The sequence below is a fragment of the Balaenoptera ricei genome, chromosome 9, assembly GCF_028023285.1.
Source record: "Balaenoptera ricei isolate mBalRic1 chromosome 9, mBalRic1.hap2, whole genome shotgun sequence".
NCBI classification, from domain to species: Eukaryota; Metazoa; Chordata; class Mammalia; order Artiodactyla; family Balaenopteridae; genus Balaenoptera; species Balaenoptera ricei.
This window is the reverse complement of record NC_082647.1, coordinates 20,897,901-20,915,453: the sequence shown is the minus strand read 5'-3', so window position 1 is coordinate 20,915,453 and position 17,553 is coordinate 20,897,901. Positions and strand designations below refer to the sequence as shown.

General features: G+C 44.9%; 1 protein-coding gene across 7 annotated transcripts in view; it reads right to left on the bottom strand.

The window, feature by feature from the left end:
• Nucleotides 1–17,553, bottom strand: part of PLXNA4 (plexin A4) — a 622,708-nt gene that overhangs the window by 232,902 nt on the left and 372,253 nt on the right. The gene's annotated exons all lie outside the window — the stretch shown is intronic.

The window sequence follows — 17,553 nt, the reverse complement described above, 5'->3', positions numbered from 1 at the left end:
GCGTGAGCCCGTTTGTACGTGGGTGTGTGCGTGTGGGTGTGTTTATGTGTGAGTGTTTGTGCTGGGAAAGGGGAAGGAAAACAAAAGATTCAAGAAGGGACTGGGGAAAAAAATCAATGCCAGCCCAGCAAAGAGGTATTTCTGGAGAAGAGTTTTGATGCCCAAGATGGCCAAGCAGGAAATGCTGGGTGGGTCACAGAAGCGGAGGCCATCTGAGGGCCTAGTGTTGAGCAGGTCACCCAGGGAGACAGGGGGTTTTGTGCTCCTAGGAGAGTCTGCAAACCATATCCGAGTTCCAGGAGGGAAGGCAGCTGCTTAGGATCACACAGCTAGTGGCAGAGCCCAGACCCCACGCCAAGCTTCCAACTCTTGTGCCTGGGCCATCCTTGTTTCTTCCACTGGCTTCACCCTCTCCTTCTCCCCTTTTTCAGTCTTTCCAGGCAGGATTTGACCTTCAGAGGCACTTCAGTGCCACCAGTGTGTTCATCTGAACCAGATTTCCCCTGCACAGAAGCACGGACACAGGATAGCCAGACACTATGATTTGGATGCCTTACCAGGCGTGGCTCTCCTGGGACAGACGTGGGAGAAAGCATGACAGGGAAGGAGGTGGAAGTTTCATTTGCCTTGTGGTTTTTCCTTTAGTCGGTGCTGGAGCAGTGATTTCTGGGGTAGGAGGTGTCAGCTGTAAACCCGCCCTGTCTCTCCCACCTGCCTATCACTCAGCTGGAAAGAAGAAGGGGGAAGAGTGACACTCTGGCCCTGCCACTGCTAACTGAGTCACCTTGCCCAGGTAACCTCTTTGCCTCAGTTTTCATATCTTTAACACAATAACAACACCCACGTAGGCCTAAGATGTTTCTAGTGGCCCTCCAGCCTCCCCTTGAGGGAAGCTCAGTCTGAGGACACAGCTGAAAAAACCCCTGAGTACAGGAGTGAAGGGATGAAGGAATTCCCGTCCTCCCTTCTCATCCAAACCTCTTCTCTTTGGCTCCGAGTTTCCCAACCTTTTCACATCACGACGCCTGCGTTAAAGTCATATTTGTAGAAAATGAGGTAAACTGGAGGGTTGCTCCCAGGGCAGGAAGATGGTCCCAGGGGTTCTGGCTACCCCAGGCCCCTCCTGATGGCTCCCAGGACTGTGGGAAGCTGTATCTAGGTGCACTGCAGCCAAGAGAAGGCAAAGAAATCACAGCCCAAAATATGGGGGTGGAGGTTGGTAGGGGGAAGCCCGAGCCTCTGGGGCCAGGGAAATTCTGGGCACTTATTGGTTTAGGATTATCTGGACCAAACTCTGTGAGACAAGGCAGAAAGGATCACCCTGATTAGCTCAGGCCAGTGGGAGACCACCTGTGACCCCGGGGGTGGAGACAATCCTCCTTACATTTCCTGGTCACTGTACTCTATGGGAGGAAGGTTGGACGACCACGGGGGAAGCTACAACTGTGCCCACCGAGGAGAGACAGTGCAGGATTCCTAATGGGAGCAGCACCCAAATAGGAGATGTTCCATCTGTGATCCTAATGCTATGCCTTCCCCAGCATGCACTTTGATCTGCTCATCCATGAAACAGAAGTCACCAGCCAAATGCCCAAACTCAAATGATATGCCCAGGACAATAACGGCCACAGTGAGCCATCAATTAAAGGACCAAACATTTGAGCTTGTCTTGAAAGTGTGTGTGTGTGTGTGTGTGTGTGTGTATCTGTGTGCTTTTTTAAATAAAAGGGTTATTTAGCTCTTTTTCTCCCTCTCTCTTAAAAGCACCTTTCAACTCAGGAGCTGCCAAAGAAGTTATAAGCCGGGGCTATGTATAGAAACCACAACACTCACTACTGAGACAGAGCAAGCAGCAAGTCCCCCACAGTTTAGGGTAAGGAGAGAGCAGGCAGATCCAGCCCAAACTGGGGGGAGATGGGGTGGGAGATGGGGTGAAGGGTGGGAGGGATGTGGCGGGGGAACGAAGGGGTCACCACAACGCTACCCGGTACATATGGGGGGTTGTACAGGGAGGGCTACCGAGGGTGGGCACGGCCAGGGATTGCAGTGTTTGTGTGATGGAAGGACCTGCCTCAGGGCATCTCATTCATGCTCCTGGATGCAGTTTATCATAGTTGGAGAGGCCTTCAGGGACAGGAAATGTGATAAATTCCCATTCCAATGTTTCACGACCCTGACAGCAAAGGAGCTCTTCCTAATAACTAAGCTACAGGCTACTTCTCACAGTTTAAATGCATTTTTTCTTCTGATGTCCTTAGTGGAGATGGGGAACAGCTGGTCACCATCCCACATAAAAACCTCGCTGATACTGAAGATGGTTATTATATCACTCCTCACCTTTTGTCCCAACTCAATCCGTCATCAACCCTCTTTCTCTTTTTAAAGTTATATTCTTCCCCCTGATCTTGTTGTAAAATTGGTGGAGCACGTATAAATATCATTCCTATTGTACCAGCGTGAAAATGGAGGTAGAAGTACCTGGAGCCGGGGAAGGGAAGGAAGGTATATTGTGTGCCTACCCTTTGCAAGTTGGTTGCTTCCCCTACATTCTCTGTTAGCCCTCACGACCTGAGGAGGTATCTCAACCTCCAATTCACAGATCTGGAAACTGAGATTCAGAGAAACTGTTACCTGTTCAAGATTATCAGGTTAATAATCACCACAGCTGAGGTGTGGATGCATCACTCACAGAACAGTTGAGACCAAGAGTCCATTAAATCCGTTCAGGAAAATTCGAATCAAAACTACAATGAGATACCACTTCACACCCGCTGGGGTGGCTGTAATAAAAGACAATAACAAGTATTGGCGAGGATGTGGAGAAACTGGAACCCTCACACATTGCTGGTGGGAAGGTAAATGACGCAGCCACTGTGGAAAACAATCTGATAGTTCCTTAAATGGTTTGGGGCATAGATTTACTATATTATCCCGAAATTCCAATTCTAGGTATATATCCAAGAGAAGTGAAAACATATATCCGTGCAAAAACCTGTACACAAATGTTCACAGCAGTATTATTACCAAAGAGTGAAACAACTCAAAAGTCCATCAAATGAGGAATGGATAAATAAATTGTGCTATCTTCATATAACAGAATACAATTCAGCAATAAAAAAGGATGAAGTACTGACACATGCTACAACACGGATGAACCTTGAAAACACTATGTTGCATGAAAGAAATCAGTCACAAAGGACCGCATATTGGATGATTCCATTTAGATGAAACGCCTAGAACAGGCAAATCTGTAGAGATGAAGATTAGTGGTTTTCTAAGACTGAAAGGCATGGGAGGGTGGTGGCTAAGGGTTGTGGAGTTTCTTTTCAGAATAATAAAAATGTTCCAAAATTGATTGTGGCGATGGTTGCTGAACTCTGTAATTATACTAAAAGCCAATGAATTGTACTTTTTAAACGGGTGAATTGTATAGAATGTGAATTATATCTCAGTAAAGCTGGAAAAAAGAAAAAGTGTACACTAAAACTCTGCTTTTTAAATGTTTGGGGATCCTTTGCTCTCCCAAGAATTGGACCACGGGTCCATAAAGCAGGTCCTTGAAAAAATTTCTAGACCGTGTTTACGAGACTTGCCCATAGTTATCCATCCCGTCAGCCCCAGCGGTGGGCGTGTGAGACTGGCCACAGGCTGCACTGTCCTGGGAGTGAAGACCCAGGCCTTGGAAGAGGGAGTGACGAGGCCCCTCTGGTCGCCTTGAGAAACCCCACTTCCATCTCCCTCACTGCCAGTGGAAGGTGGCGAAGCAAAAAGCGAGCACCTGTCCAGGGGTGGAATGAGTCAAGTGTAGGATGGAGGACCTGGAGTCCCCGCCAGGCGCCAGGACCGCCGTCCCTCAGGGAGCAGGGCCAGGAACCTGACGGCCGGAAGCTCCGAGGACAAGGACCTCCCCGGGCTCCTGCCTCACTCTGTCCGTCCACAGAGCTCCAGAGAAAGAGAAAGCGCAGGCCAGGAAAGAAGGGGAGAAAGGAGCATGCAGAGACCAGCTGGAAAACAAAAGGGGGCCAGTTCCCTCTTCTTAAGCCTGTTATTAGGCTGCGAATCAAATTAAACCACAGGGCTCTCCACTTACAGAGTGCTATTTTAAGGCTTATTAGACTATATTAGGACTGGCATACATTTCCACTGACATAATATCGGCCTGTAATTGGATTTAGGGGTGAGGAGGCCGCTTTCAGCTGGAGTGGGCCCCTGCAGGGAGGAACCTGGTACTCTGCTCACAGCACTGCCACCTCCCCTGCGGGCGGCCATCCGAGGGCCCACGACCCATCCAGGCCCCAAGCACAGCTGTCCGCCTCCCCCTCTTCCTCCGCCCTCGCCTGCTCCCTTGATAAACTGCCCAGAGGCCACCGCAGGCCCCTCTGCTGAGTCTGCATGCCCATCACGGAGTGGGCTCTCGGGTCTCAGAGCGGCGGGAGCCCCCTGAGGCTGGGGAGACAACAGCTGACGCTGAGACAGGGCCCCGGGGAGGGAGGCGGCCTCACCTTTTGAGACTCCAGGCAGCTGTGGACATGAAGGCTGACCTGACCTTCAGTGGGAGGTGCTGGGGTTTTTTGTGGGTGCTGAGGGACCGGGGGATTGGGGACTGGAAGCCCTGTTGGCCTTGGCCTTTGAATCTCCTCTCATCCCCTCCCCAACGGCTAGACTCTGGGAAATGACTCTCCCTGGTCAATCCCGGACCACCCCTCAGGGCAGCAGCAGAGTCTGAACAGGGAAGAAACGTGGGAAGGAGTCCACACACTGGATGGAGAGAGGAATGTTCACGAACATTCACTGAGCAGGTGGTGGGTCCTGAGTGTGAAGCAGCAAGGGTCACGGTTAAGCCCTTGGCTTTTGGAATCAGACCTATCTCTGCCATCTGGCTGTGTGATCAACCTCTCAGAGCTGCCGTTTCCTCCTCTGTAAGAGGAGAAATGGAACCCGTTCCTTCCAATCATGATTGTTTTGAGAATTAATTGAGGCAATGCAGGTAAATGGTGAGTAAAAGGCTTAACACCATGAGTGTCTTCTCCCCTTCCATGAGCTTTAAAAATTTCAAATACTTCCACTAAAAGGCATCATAATGGAAACAGACCTCACCAGTCGAGTGCATTACAAAATAATGTTGGGAAGAGAAATTTCTTGGTACAGGGACAAGCACGTATGAAATACCACTTCCCAAAATATTGCTCAAACATGAAAAAAAAAAAACCAAATTCCTTAAGATTTTCCGCTCATATATGTGAACATCTCCTGCTCCCACTTGCCAAGATGCTTCTTGGCTTTACTTTGATGTCTTCAATTTCCACACTTGTTTTCAGCTCTTCTGCCAGAGCCATGTGCTTGTTTATTTTTACGACATTTTTATGACGTTTCTGCTATAGCAATAAGTTTTGCATTATTAGTTTTATCAAATAACAGAATGTCTGGTTGGCTGGCAAAGATTACTGGCCTGGTTTTTATGGCTCCATCCCAGAATACTTTTTGTGATTACTTTCTAAGTTGTTCTTAGATCCCTTCTTAAATATGTGTTTACGCCCTTATTAACTCACATTTCAGGGCTAATTGTTATGGTATAAACTTAGCATCAGTGTGATGCCAATTGCTGTAATCTTATTGTTATTACTTAATCACATGTTTGTGTACTCAGTTCCGTGCAACAGATGTATGTAGGAAAAGTTGCTTGTAAATGTAATATTTACAAACCGAATTTCTTTTTATATTCATTAGGAAGGTTCCCCCTCTAATACATATTATTACACCTTAAAATATCTGTTTGGCAAGTTCAATGTATTTGGGATATTGAATTTCCTGAAACTGGAGGGAAACCTTATTACAAAACAAAGAGAAGCAGACAAGGATGATCTTATCTCTGCAATGTGTAGCTTCCTCTACTGTTCTTATCTGACTGAATAAGTCTATGAATGACTTGGTTCTATCTTTGAGAGGCAGAGAAAGCATGTACTCCCTCCATGGATCAAGGGGGGAAACTGAGGCAGAAGGACATGGGGGTATCTTGCCCTGCCCTGCCCTGCCATGGGGTCCCAGATGTCCTGTTCTCTGCAGAGAAGGCCCTCTTGTCTGGCATTAACCAAGTCTGTTGGGCCTCTTGAAGGCTTTGCACCTCCTGAACGTCTGCGCTCTTTTCATGGCAGATCTGTTTCCCTTATGGAGCCCAAGCTCAGGTTTTTTTTTTTTTTTCTCTTCCCCACCTCAACAAATGCCCTCATTGCTCACTGGCCCCCAGAGAGTTGCACATCCATAAGAGAGGGGACCTCCTGCAATGTTCCCCCAAGGGAACATCAATGCAGCAACTGTCCTGGCGGGATTGGATTAATGGCATCTGAATTATTCCAGCCAGAACTGGTGCATGCCTGTGAGCTGGGGGCACCGGCAGATTGCTTGTGCGTGTCTGTGTATATGTGTGCGTGCATGAGTGTACACTGAGCGTGTGCTTAACAAGAAGTTTAAATCAGGGATGAGCTGAAATTCACAAACATGAATTATATCACTGTAGACTCATGGTCTTCACAATTAAGGCAGAAAGAGTTTTTATTTGAAACCCACTAGGGTCTCAGATCTTTTTAGGGCTTGGTTATCTGGAGTAGAAGTGCTTTATATTCACATTTTTTTTTTACTGTTGTGTCATTACAGCTCTTCTTTTCTCATCAGGTTATAGAATATTCAGATGGTGGAGGGTGGCAGGCTAGTGTCTTTCATAAAAATAACTTTTAATCAGAAAGCACTGTCATTATCCCCAGTGCTGTTCGGCACTAATATGTGTAGGTGACTGACGTAGGGACACGTTGCTTCGCGCACGGCTCCATGGGTGTGTTTGTTTGTACACATATGTGTGTGTCCCTAATGCACCCCTGCTCTGCAGATGGTTCTGATTAATCTGGGCAAGGAAGCTCTTGGATTCTTTTCCTCCAAAAAGGAAGATGTTCTAGCTCCTCCCTCTGCTCGGTATCCAGCACGTACAGATGCGGCAAAGGCAGAGAATTAGAGAAATGGTCTGAAGTTCCACAAAGGCCTCCAGGGAGGCAGCTTGCTGACAGCCCCAGGGAAATGTGGAGAAGATGCCTGAGCTCCTTTTCAGCACTGGTGTGGTTCTAGGGTAAATGAGTCTTTGAGTAGCTTTGAAACAATGATTGGTAAACGATCAGGCAAGTGCATGCCTTCCTCTACTAGACTTATTTGGGGGGTAGTCCAAGATCCAAACACCCCCTCCTTTGGAGAAACCCTCCTTTAAGGGAGGTCTTGGTGGCAGGCAGGGCCAAGTGCCCTTAGTTTGGAAGCAGAAAAAGAACCAGATACCCTCTTTTCCTGCCTCTGGCAGTTAGGGCCCTGGGCTGGTCAACGGAGTCTTGCTTCCAAGACTCTGGATCTCCAGCAGGCAGTGCACAAGAAGGATGGTGGAGATTGTTCAGGATGGCAGTGGTGAGTCACAGCAGGGACAGCACATCCAGCAGACTGTTCTTGCTAAAAGATGACTGTCACACTTCTAGCTGCCAGAGTGTCCATATTCCTGTACTTCATCCAAGCCTGCTCCTCCAGCTACCCATCAATCTGGGAGGCCCTGATATCCTTCCCCATAAATTCTCTTTTTGATTAAGATAACCCGAGTCAGTCTCCATTAGTTGCAACTGAAACATCCTAACTGATAAATCTCCAAGACAGCTGACGTCAGATTTCATTAGCTGAAGGGCAAGTCCCACTGGCTATGAGCAAGAAACGCACCCAATAGCAATCTCCATTCCCATATAACATCCAGACAAATGAGACCATCAGGTGCTCAGCAGACACCTTCATTCATTCATTCAATTAACATTTATCTAGTACTAACCATGTGCCTGGCACTGTTCTAGGTATAAGAGATACAGCGATGAAAAAGAGAAAATCTCTGTTCTCATGTGGCTTGTATCCTGATGGCAGGGGAGACAAGCAGTCATAAACATATAAATACCTCCTATGTCAGGTGTTTCTAAGTGCTGTGAAAAAGAATAAGCCTGGGAAAGGGGGGTAGAGAGTGCCAGAGATGGGGGTATGGCTGCTTTACATAGCAGGGTAAAGCGACAGTGGGACTTGAAAGAAGGAAGGGAGTTAGTTATATGGACACATGGGAGAAAGGAATTCCAGGAGGAAGCAATTGAAGATGCAGAGACTCTGTGGCGGGAGTCTTTGGGGCGTGCTGAAGAAATAGCAAAGAGGCCAAACGTGCCTGGAGACTACTGAGCAAGGGAGTGAGTGTGGAGAGAGAGCAGGAGGCTAGCTGGTGAAGGACCTCAAGGACCACCGTAAGAACCGTGGATTTTACTCTGAGCGAGAAGGGAAACCACTGGAAGATTTTGAGCACAGGAGTGACACAAACCCACTGATGTTTTAAAAGGTCTCCTCTGGTGGCCACACTGAGAATAGACTTTGGGATGGAGGGATGAGAAGAAGCAAGGAAACCATCAAGGAAGCTACTGCAACAGTCCAGGAAAGAGAATACTGTGAGTTGGGTTAAAGTGACAGTGGTAGAGATGTGAGACGTGGTCAGAGCCTGCATGTATTTGGAAGACAGATCCAGCAGGTTTTATAGCCAATTGAACGTACAGTGGGAGAGAAAGAGAGGAGTCAAGGATAACTCCAAAGTATGGCCTAAGCAACAAGAGTGGAATTGCCATTAACTTACTGGAGAAGACTGGGAGTGGGGCAGGATTTTACAGAGAAATCAAGAGTTTAATGTTGGGCATGTTAAGTCTGAAATCTTTATTAGACTTCCAAGTATAGATATTGAGCAGGCATGTGGGTATTTATATGAGTGTGGAACTCAGGAGAAAGATATGAGACTGCAGATGTGATTTTATAAATCACCAATGTCTAGATGGTGTTTGAAGACAAGGAACTAAATGAGACTCCCCTAAACAGTGAGTTAGAGAAAAGAAGAGGTGCAAGGATAATGGGCCAAGACATTCTAACAAAGGGGTATGAGAAGGAGCAACAGTGAGGTAGACAGGGAGAAAGGAGGGGAGGGAGAGGGAGAGAGAGGAAAGCACAGAAAAACAGAGAGGAGGAATGGGGGAGGGGGAGAGGAGAGGCAAGAGAGATAGACAGAGAGATAGAAAAAGAGATCCTCTACGGCCAAGAGAAAAAAGTGTTTGAGAAGGATGGGGTAAGATCTCAGAAATGCAGCTAACTTTACGTCTCAAGGAACAAGAAAAAGAATAAACCAAGCCCAAAGTTAGAAGAAGAAAGGAAATGACAAAGACTAAAGCAGGAAAAAACAAAATAGAGAACAGAACAACAATAGGAAAAAATGAAACTAAGAGCTGGTTTTTTGAAAAGGTCAACAAAATTGACAAACCCTTAGCTAGACTAAGAAAAAAAGAGAGAAGACTCAAATAAATAAAATCAGAAATGAAAGGGGAGACATTACAACTGATGCTATAGAAATAAGGATTATAAGTGACTGCTTTGAACAATTACATGCCAACAAATTGGATAATCTAGAAGAAATGGATAAATTCCTAGAAACAGACAACCTACCATGACTAATTCATGAAGAAACAGAAAATCTGAACAGACCTATAACTAGTGAGGAGATTGAATAAAAAAATCAAAAACCTTCCAACAAAGAAAAGTCCAGGAACAGATGGTTTCACTGGAGATTTCTACCAAACATTTAAAGAAGAATTAATGTCACTCCTTCTCAAACTCTCCCAAATAACTGAAGAGGAGGGAATGCTTCCAAACCCATGAGGCCAGTATTACACTGATACCAAAGCCAGACAAAGACATTACAAGAAAACTATAGCTCAACATTCCTGGACAAATATAGATGCAAAAATCCTCAACAAAATACTAGCAAACCAATTCAATATCACATTAAAAAGACCATACAACATGACCAAGTGGAATTTAATCCCTGGGATGCAAGGATAGTTCAACATACAAAAATCAATCAGTATGACACATCACATTAATATAATGAAGGATAAAAATCTCATGTCATCTCAATAGATGCAGAAAAAGTATTTGACAAAATTCAACATCTTATCACAATAAAAGCATTCAACAAACAAGAAATAGAAGGAAATTGCTTCAATAGAATAGAGGCCAATATATGAAAAGCCCTCAGCTAACATCATATTCAACAGTGAAAAACTGAAAGCTCTTCTGATAAGATCAGGAATGAGGCAGGATGCCCACTCTTGCCACTTCTACTCAACATAGTACTAGAAGTCCTAGCTAGAGCATTTAGGCAAGAAAAAGAAATAAAAGGTATCCAAATTAGAAAGAATGTTAGCCAAGATGACATTATCTTATATGTAGAAAACCCTGAAGATTCCACAAAAAAGGTTAAAATTAATAAGCAAATTCAGCAAAGTCGTAGGATACAAATCAACATACAAAAATCACCTGTGTTTCTACACACTAATAACAAACAATCTGAAAAGCAATTTAAGAAAACAATCCCATTTACAATAGCATCAAAAAGAATAAAATACTTTGGAATAAATGTAACCAAGGAGGTGAAAGACTTGCATACTGAAAACCATAAAACAATGTTGAAAGAAATTATAGTAGACCCAAATAGATAGCAAGACATCCATATTCATGGACTGGAAAATTTAATATTGCTAAATGTCCACACTACCCAAAGTGATCTACAAATTCAATGCAATCCCTATCAAAATCCAAATGGCATTTTTTTAAGAAATAGAAAAATCAAACCTAAAGTTCACATGCAAACACAAGGAACCCCAAATAGCCAATCTTAAGAAAAAAGAACAAAGCTGGAGGCATTATACTTCCTGACGTTTTTTTCTATTACAAAACAACAGTAATCAAAACAACATGTTACTAGCATATAGACAGACATATAGACCAATGGAACAAAATACAGAGCCCAGAAATACACTCTTGCATATATGTAGATGATTAAATAATCTTTGACAATGGTGGCAAGACAATTCAGTGGGAAAAGGACAGTCTCTTCATCAAACAGTGTTGGGAACGCTGGATCTCCACAAGCAAAAGAATGAAATTGGACCCTTATCTTACACCATATACAAAAATCAACTGAAGGGACTTCCTTAGTGGCTCAGTGGTTGGGAATCCGTCTGCCAACGCAGGGGACACAGGTTCGATCCCTGGTCCGGGAAGATCCCACATGCCATGGAGCAACTAAGCCCGTACGCCACAACTACGGAGCCTGCGCTCTAGAGCCCACGCACCACAACTACTGAAGCTTGCGCGCCTAGAGCCCGTGCTCTGCAACAAGAGAAGCCACTGCAATGAGAAGCCCGCGCACCGCAACGAAGAGTAGCCCCCGCTCGCCGCAACTAGAGAAAGCCCGCACGCAGCAACAAAGACCCAAGGCAGCCAAAAATAAATAAAAATAAATTAAAAATTAAAAAATAATCAACTGAAAATGGATTAAAGACTTAAATGTTAACCTGAAATTATAAAACACTCGAAGAAAACATAAGGGAAAAACTTCATAACATTGGTCTTGGCAATGACTTCCTGATATGACACCAAAGCACAGGAAACAAAAGCAAAAATAGACAAGTAGGACTATATCAAACTAAAAGCTTCTGTGCAGTGAAGGAAACAATAAAGTGAAAAGGCAATCTAAGGTATGACAAAAATATTTGCAAACCACATATTTGATAAGGGGTTAATATATAAGGAACTAATCCAAAATACATAAGGAACTCAGTAACCAAAAAACCCCCCAAATAACCCAATTTAAAAATGGGCAAAGGACTTGAACATACATTTCTCAAAAAAGACATACAAATGGTCAACCAGCATATGAAAAGATGCTCAACATCACTAATCATCAGGGAAATGAAAATCAAAATCACAATGAGAGGGCTTCCCTGGTGGTGCAGTGGTTCAGAATCTGCCTGCCAATGCAGGGGACACGGGTTCGAGCCCTGGTCTGGGAAGATCCCACATGCCGCGGAGCAACAGGGCCCGTGAGCCACAACTGCTGAGTCTGCGTGTCTGGAGCCTGTGCTCCGCAACAAGAGAGGCTGCGACAGTGAGAGGCCCGCGCACCGCGATGAAGAGTGGCCCCCGCTTGCCGCAACTGGAGAAAGCCCTTGCACAGAAACGAAGACCCAACACAGCCAAAAATAAATAAATAAATAAATAAAAATAAAGGAATTCCTTTAAAAAAAAAAATCACAATGAGAAAGTCACCTCATACCTGATAGGGTGGCCATTATAAAACAAACAAAACAGAACAAAACAAAAAAACAGAAAATAGGGAGTTCCCTGGTGGCCTAGTGGTTAGGATACTGGGCTTTCACTGCTGTGGTTCGGGTTTAATCTCGGGTCGGGGTAACTGAGATCCTGCAAGCTGCGTGGTGCAGCCAAAAAAGGAAAAAACAAAACAAAAACATAAAATAACAAGTGTTGGTGATGATGTGGAGAAGAGCCCTTGTGCTATGTTGGTTGGACTGTAAACTGATGCAGCCACTGCTGAAAACAGTATGGAGGTCAAAAATTAACAATAGAGCTACCCTATGAGCCTGCAATCCATCTTCTGGGGATTTATCCAAATGAATTAAAAACAGTATCTTGAAGAGATATTTTCACTCCCACGTTCATTGCAGCATTATTCACAATTTAGGTAGAAACAATCTAAATGTTCATCAGTGGATGAATGGATAAAGAAAATGTGGTATATACATAGAATGGAATATTATTCAGCTTTAAAAAAGCAGGAAAATCTATCATATGCTACAACATGGGGGAACCCTGCGGACATTCTGCTCAGTGAAATAAATCAGTCACAGGACAAACGCTGCATAAGTCTACTTATACGACAGAGTCAAACTCATAAAAGCAGAAAGTAGAATGGGGGTTGCCAGAAGCAGAGGGGAGGGGAAAACGGGGAGTTGCTGTTCAGTGGGTATAGAACTGCAATTGTGCAAGATGAGAAAGTTCTAGAGACCTGCTGGTAACATTGTGCTTATAGTTAACAATGTACTATACACAAGAATTTCTTAATAGGGTAGATCTCATCTCATGTGTTTTTTTACCACGATAAAAAATTAAATTTAAAAAAAGGGGGGGGAGGTATTCATCTTGTTAAGTGGTAGGATCGCAGACAGGTGGACGAGGGTAAAGACTGAGAAATGACCACAACACAGCAGCAGATAACTGATGGGAGGTTTGAAGGGAGGAGGAAGGAGAAACTCGGGGACAGGAGAGCAAGAAGGGGGATATCTGACATCCCTTTTTAAAGTGCTCTCACAGAATCAGGATGTCCAGTTCTCAAAAGAACTGTTTTAGAAAGTGAAAACACTTTACTAATAGTGAGTGAAGATGTTTGGAACTGGATCTTCTTAGAAGCTCTGACAGGTAGGTAGCAAACTGGCGTTCCTTTTTCTTCCCGACTGCGCCTGCCAGCTGGCCTGTTTTCTTGCCCCCGTGCTCCAGCGTGAACGCTGGCGGCTCAGATGCAGCTGTTTGTATAAATGGTGAAGTTAGGTTTATAGCAATTTAATCAGCAGCATTAATAATGTCACCTAGGCTTAATGATACCAATTAAAACCACAGCAAACATTGCCGAACAGCTTATAAACAGTGATATTAAAGATGAACTTCCTGTGTTTGGTCAATGCTGTTTTTAGAAAACAAAAGTAGAGGGGTTCATGTTTTAAATAGTCCTATATTCTCACTTCTACTCTGAACCACGAACAACACAGAACGGCAGACTCTCGCAAGGGAATAGCCCTGTTTTTTTCTTTATCACCCGTAGCTGTTTTGGCTGTTTGGCTAGGACAGATCTAAGTCCACTGCTGTTGGCCACCATAACGGAAGTGAGACCCAGGTGGTGGTATCATAGAACAAATCATCCAGGAACAAGGACATGGCTGGAAAATTATTCTGGCTCAGGAAATATTGGGTTCCATATCCTCAGCAAGTCCTGAGAAGTCCAGAGGCAAGCAAAGGGGATTTTTAAAGGTCAAACAGAGAACGTATCAAAGCTTTAACCCAAACAAAAAATCGGAGGCTGGATCAAATTAGTACTGTTCCTCTATGTGTGGGGCTCTCATAGGAATGATAGTAACCAACCTTCTTCTTCCTTCAAACATGTGTTAGAGAGTGAAAAATGCTCCTGGAGGGATTCACATTCAAGAACGAAGAAGACAGGGACATAGGGAAGGAGGATTCCCAAGGAGAGGTTGTGAATCCACCTGTTTCCAAGGGCTTCAACATTATAGCAACATCCCTGCTTATACGGGCGGCAGCATCCAGATGGACAGACTGGTAGCAGGGAAGGAACGTTTCTCAGCCAGAAGTCTCTTCCAGACATAAGAGCCTTGAAATTTTACTTGCGTCCAGAGACACCTCCATCTAAACCCAGCAGAACTCCCCGACATTTTTAAATGCATCCACAGGAAATGATGATCTTTGCAGAGCCCGCGGGGGTAAACAGAGGAGGTAGCTGGTGAGTCAGACCTGCTCAGCCAAGGTGTGACCCACCATGATGTGCTGAGTGCAAAGCTCTGTGCCCTGTGTTTCCCTGTCCTTCTCGTCTCCACATCCCCTCACCTTTGTGATCCTCCTCTGCAAGGGGCTTCCTTCACCTTCCTCTGGTGGTCGGGAGTGTGCGACTCAAGAAAAGCTGCTCCTATCCAGGATTCCAGCTAAATGGGAGTCCCCCCGAGGCTACCATGTGGCATAGCTCTTGGGGACACAAATCATACGTTCTTTGTAAATGATGCCCCCAGGAGCTGTGCAATAGGTAGGCTCTGAATCCACGTCCACTTTGGGGAATCTTAAGATACCAAGACACCAAAATTCATTTGTTGTCTCTCTACCCTGTTTGCCATGATCAGCCAGAGCCTTTGACATTTCATCTCAGGCAGGTGGGGGGCTCAGAACGTTTCCCAAGGAAGAATCGAGGGCTTCACATCTCCCTCTTCATTCAATTCGTAGAAAGCCGGCCTCCAACACAAACCTTTTTAGTCTAAGATCCCCAGTGACGGCGGACTCTTCGGGGGGAGTTTACTGCAGTGTTTGGAAACTGCGTTGTGTGTTTTTATAGATTTGTGCATAGGCCCGGTGGTCTTAGAACTCTGCAGGCAACGCTAATAGGTAAATAACAGTGCTGGGCTGAGCCCAAGTTAAGAGTGAAGGATTTTGTTAGGCCAAAGTCAGAGAGAGGAATTACAGGGAGATCCCTGCCAGAAAGCAGGAGGTTGGACACAAAGCACTCCACTCAGAGGGAAGGACAACTATATATATATATTTTTTCCTAGGCAACACACCTCAATGGAGATGAAGGTCTGTGAACAAGGTTCAAATTCCACTGCCACCACTAGCTTATTTTTCAGACTCTGAAACAAAGTCTTTCTGTGGCTCCACCTATGTGGCATCAACCGTCTGGAAGGGAACTGAGACGTTTATTTAATTATCCAGATATTTTGAAATATATGAAACCTTTTAACCCAGATGTTTGTCATCTGTAGACAGTGTCTACAACTCAGGTTTCTCATCTGAAAACCAGGGGGGTTTCAAGCCCAACTGTCTCAAAGGAATGTCCTTTATATGAAAAATTGATCCTGAAGCAATGCACCCACATGCTTCAGGAAGAACAAAACTTGAAGAATATGTACTGTTCGTCTAACTAGATAGCGGCAGGGTCTCTAAATATAGCAGAAATTGGCCAAAGAATTTGGAGGAAGAGTGTTGGTGGAGAAGAAAAACGGAGTGAGGAGATGATTGCGTTTTATTAAATTTTCTGGAAGTAATTAGCTCTACAGGATCTTCAGAGACGGTGATTTCAGAGGTTCCCGGCCATTATTTATTCACAGTTAATTCCTTAACGCACAAGTTCATTCAACAAATATTAATTTGATGCTTGCTATATGACAGCAACTCTGGCAGGTGCTAGAGATAAAGGGGGTGAAACACACTTTTTTTCTCTCTCTCTTTTTTTTTTTAACTTTTGCAAATGAGTTGTTACAATTATGGCAACTTCTGTGAAGAAAACGTGAAAGGAGCTCTGACAACGGGTACTGAAGTCATGTTCTCATCGGTGTTGCTCCGGGGCAGGGCCGGGGTTCTTCCAGGACAGAGCAGGTACGGGGCGACTCAAGGGGGAAGAGGAGGAGGGCCAGCAAGGCAGGCCTGGGAGCAGCCGGGATCCCGCAGGCCACATACGCCGCATTTGGTTTTATCATGAATGCAATTAGAATACACTGGAGGGTAGAGCACCGTATAGAGGAAAAAACACCAGAATCAGAAGACTTGGGGCTCTGTACTCAGGTCGACGTCTTAAAGAGCCAGGCGGCCCTGGGACGGCCATTTGACCTCCCCAGACTCCGTCCTCTCATCTGTACAAGGGCAATACGAATAGGCTCAAGACCAGAGCTGGAAGGCACCTGAGAGATTTGTTTTATTTTGTATTGTTTTAGTCCAGCTCCCTCCTAATTCAGAAGAAAAAAAAAATCAAGGTTTCTAAAGAAACCTTGCAGTGATCAAAAGAAACAATGCATTTTGTAAAATGAAGTATAACACCTAAGGTATTATTATTATTATTATTAGTTCTGATCTCTTCCACCCTGGCCACAGACTCACACATCTCAGTGTCCCTAAGTGTTCAGGCAGAGACAGAAAAATGGAGCTGTGCCTGCATATGTGTTATGTCTGTCTATGTCTGTGTCTGTGCATCTGTATCTTTATCTCGTTAGCTAGATCTAGAAAGAAAGGAGGAAAGAGAGCTGGGAGACGGCTGCCATTCCAGGACATTATTTACAGGGAGGGGGGCAATCCTGAAAACTGCCGTATCCCCTTGAGAGCAGTGACCTAATCAAAATGTATAATTATCTGCCTCATCTAAATGAAAGCATCATTTGAGAAACAGTAATGGGTTTCGGTGTGGCTTCAATTGCTATATAGTTCTCAATTGCTATTGAGTTCTCATTTGCCATGGAATTCAGTTGCTGAAGGGTAATTATAATGTTTAACAAATATATTCCCTTTAGGGACCTGATGTTAAAGACGCAACATCCCTTTTCTCATTTTACCAATTCCCCAGCTCTCAGGACCATGGCTACACACCCCAGAAGCATGGGCACGTCTTCCTCCTAAGCTCACCTTTCTGCCAGTTCAGCTGCTCAGACCCGCACGGTCTGCCCCTCACCTCCAAATAGCCACGAGAGCTCCCACTGCCCCTCAGGTCTCCCTAATGAACTCCAAAACAGCTTGGGAGAATGTGCTTTGTCAATTATTTATTCTCCCCCGCCCCAGGTCCCAGGCACCAACCCTTCCCCACTACACCAAGATAGAAGACTGTGAAGATCAGAGCAAAGGAGGGGCTTGCCCTTAAAATACAGATCAAAGGTACTCAGCAACTCTGCAGACTAGAGGACTACAAGAAAAACGGGCTCTGAGATTTCCTTTCTTTAGCAGGCATATTGGGTATTTTTTACAGGCTTAGCCCTCAGAGCTGAATGATGCGTCCCTCAACCAAACACACACACACACACGCGCACACACAGAGACACACAGATCTGGAAGAGGAAGCCCAAACCCAGGACT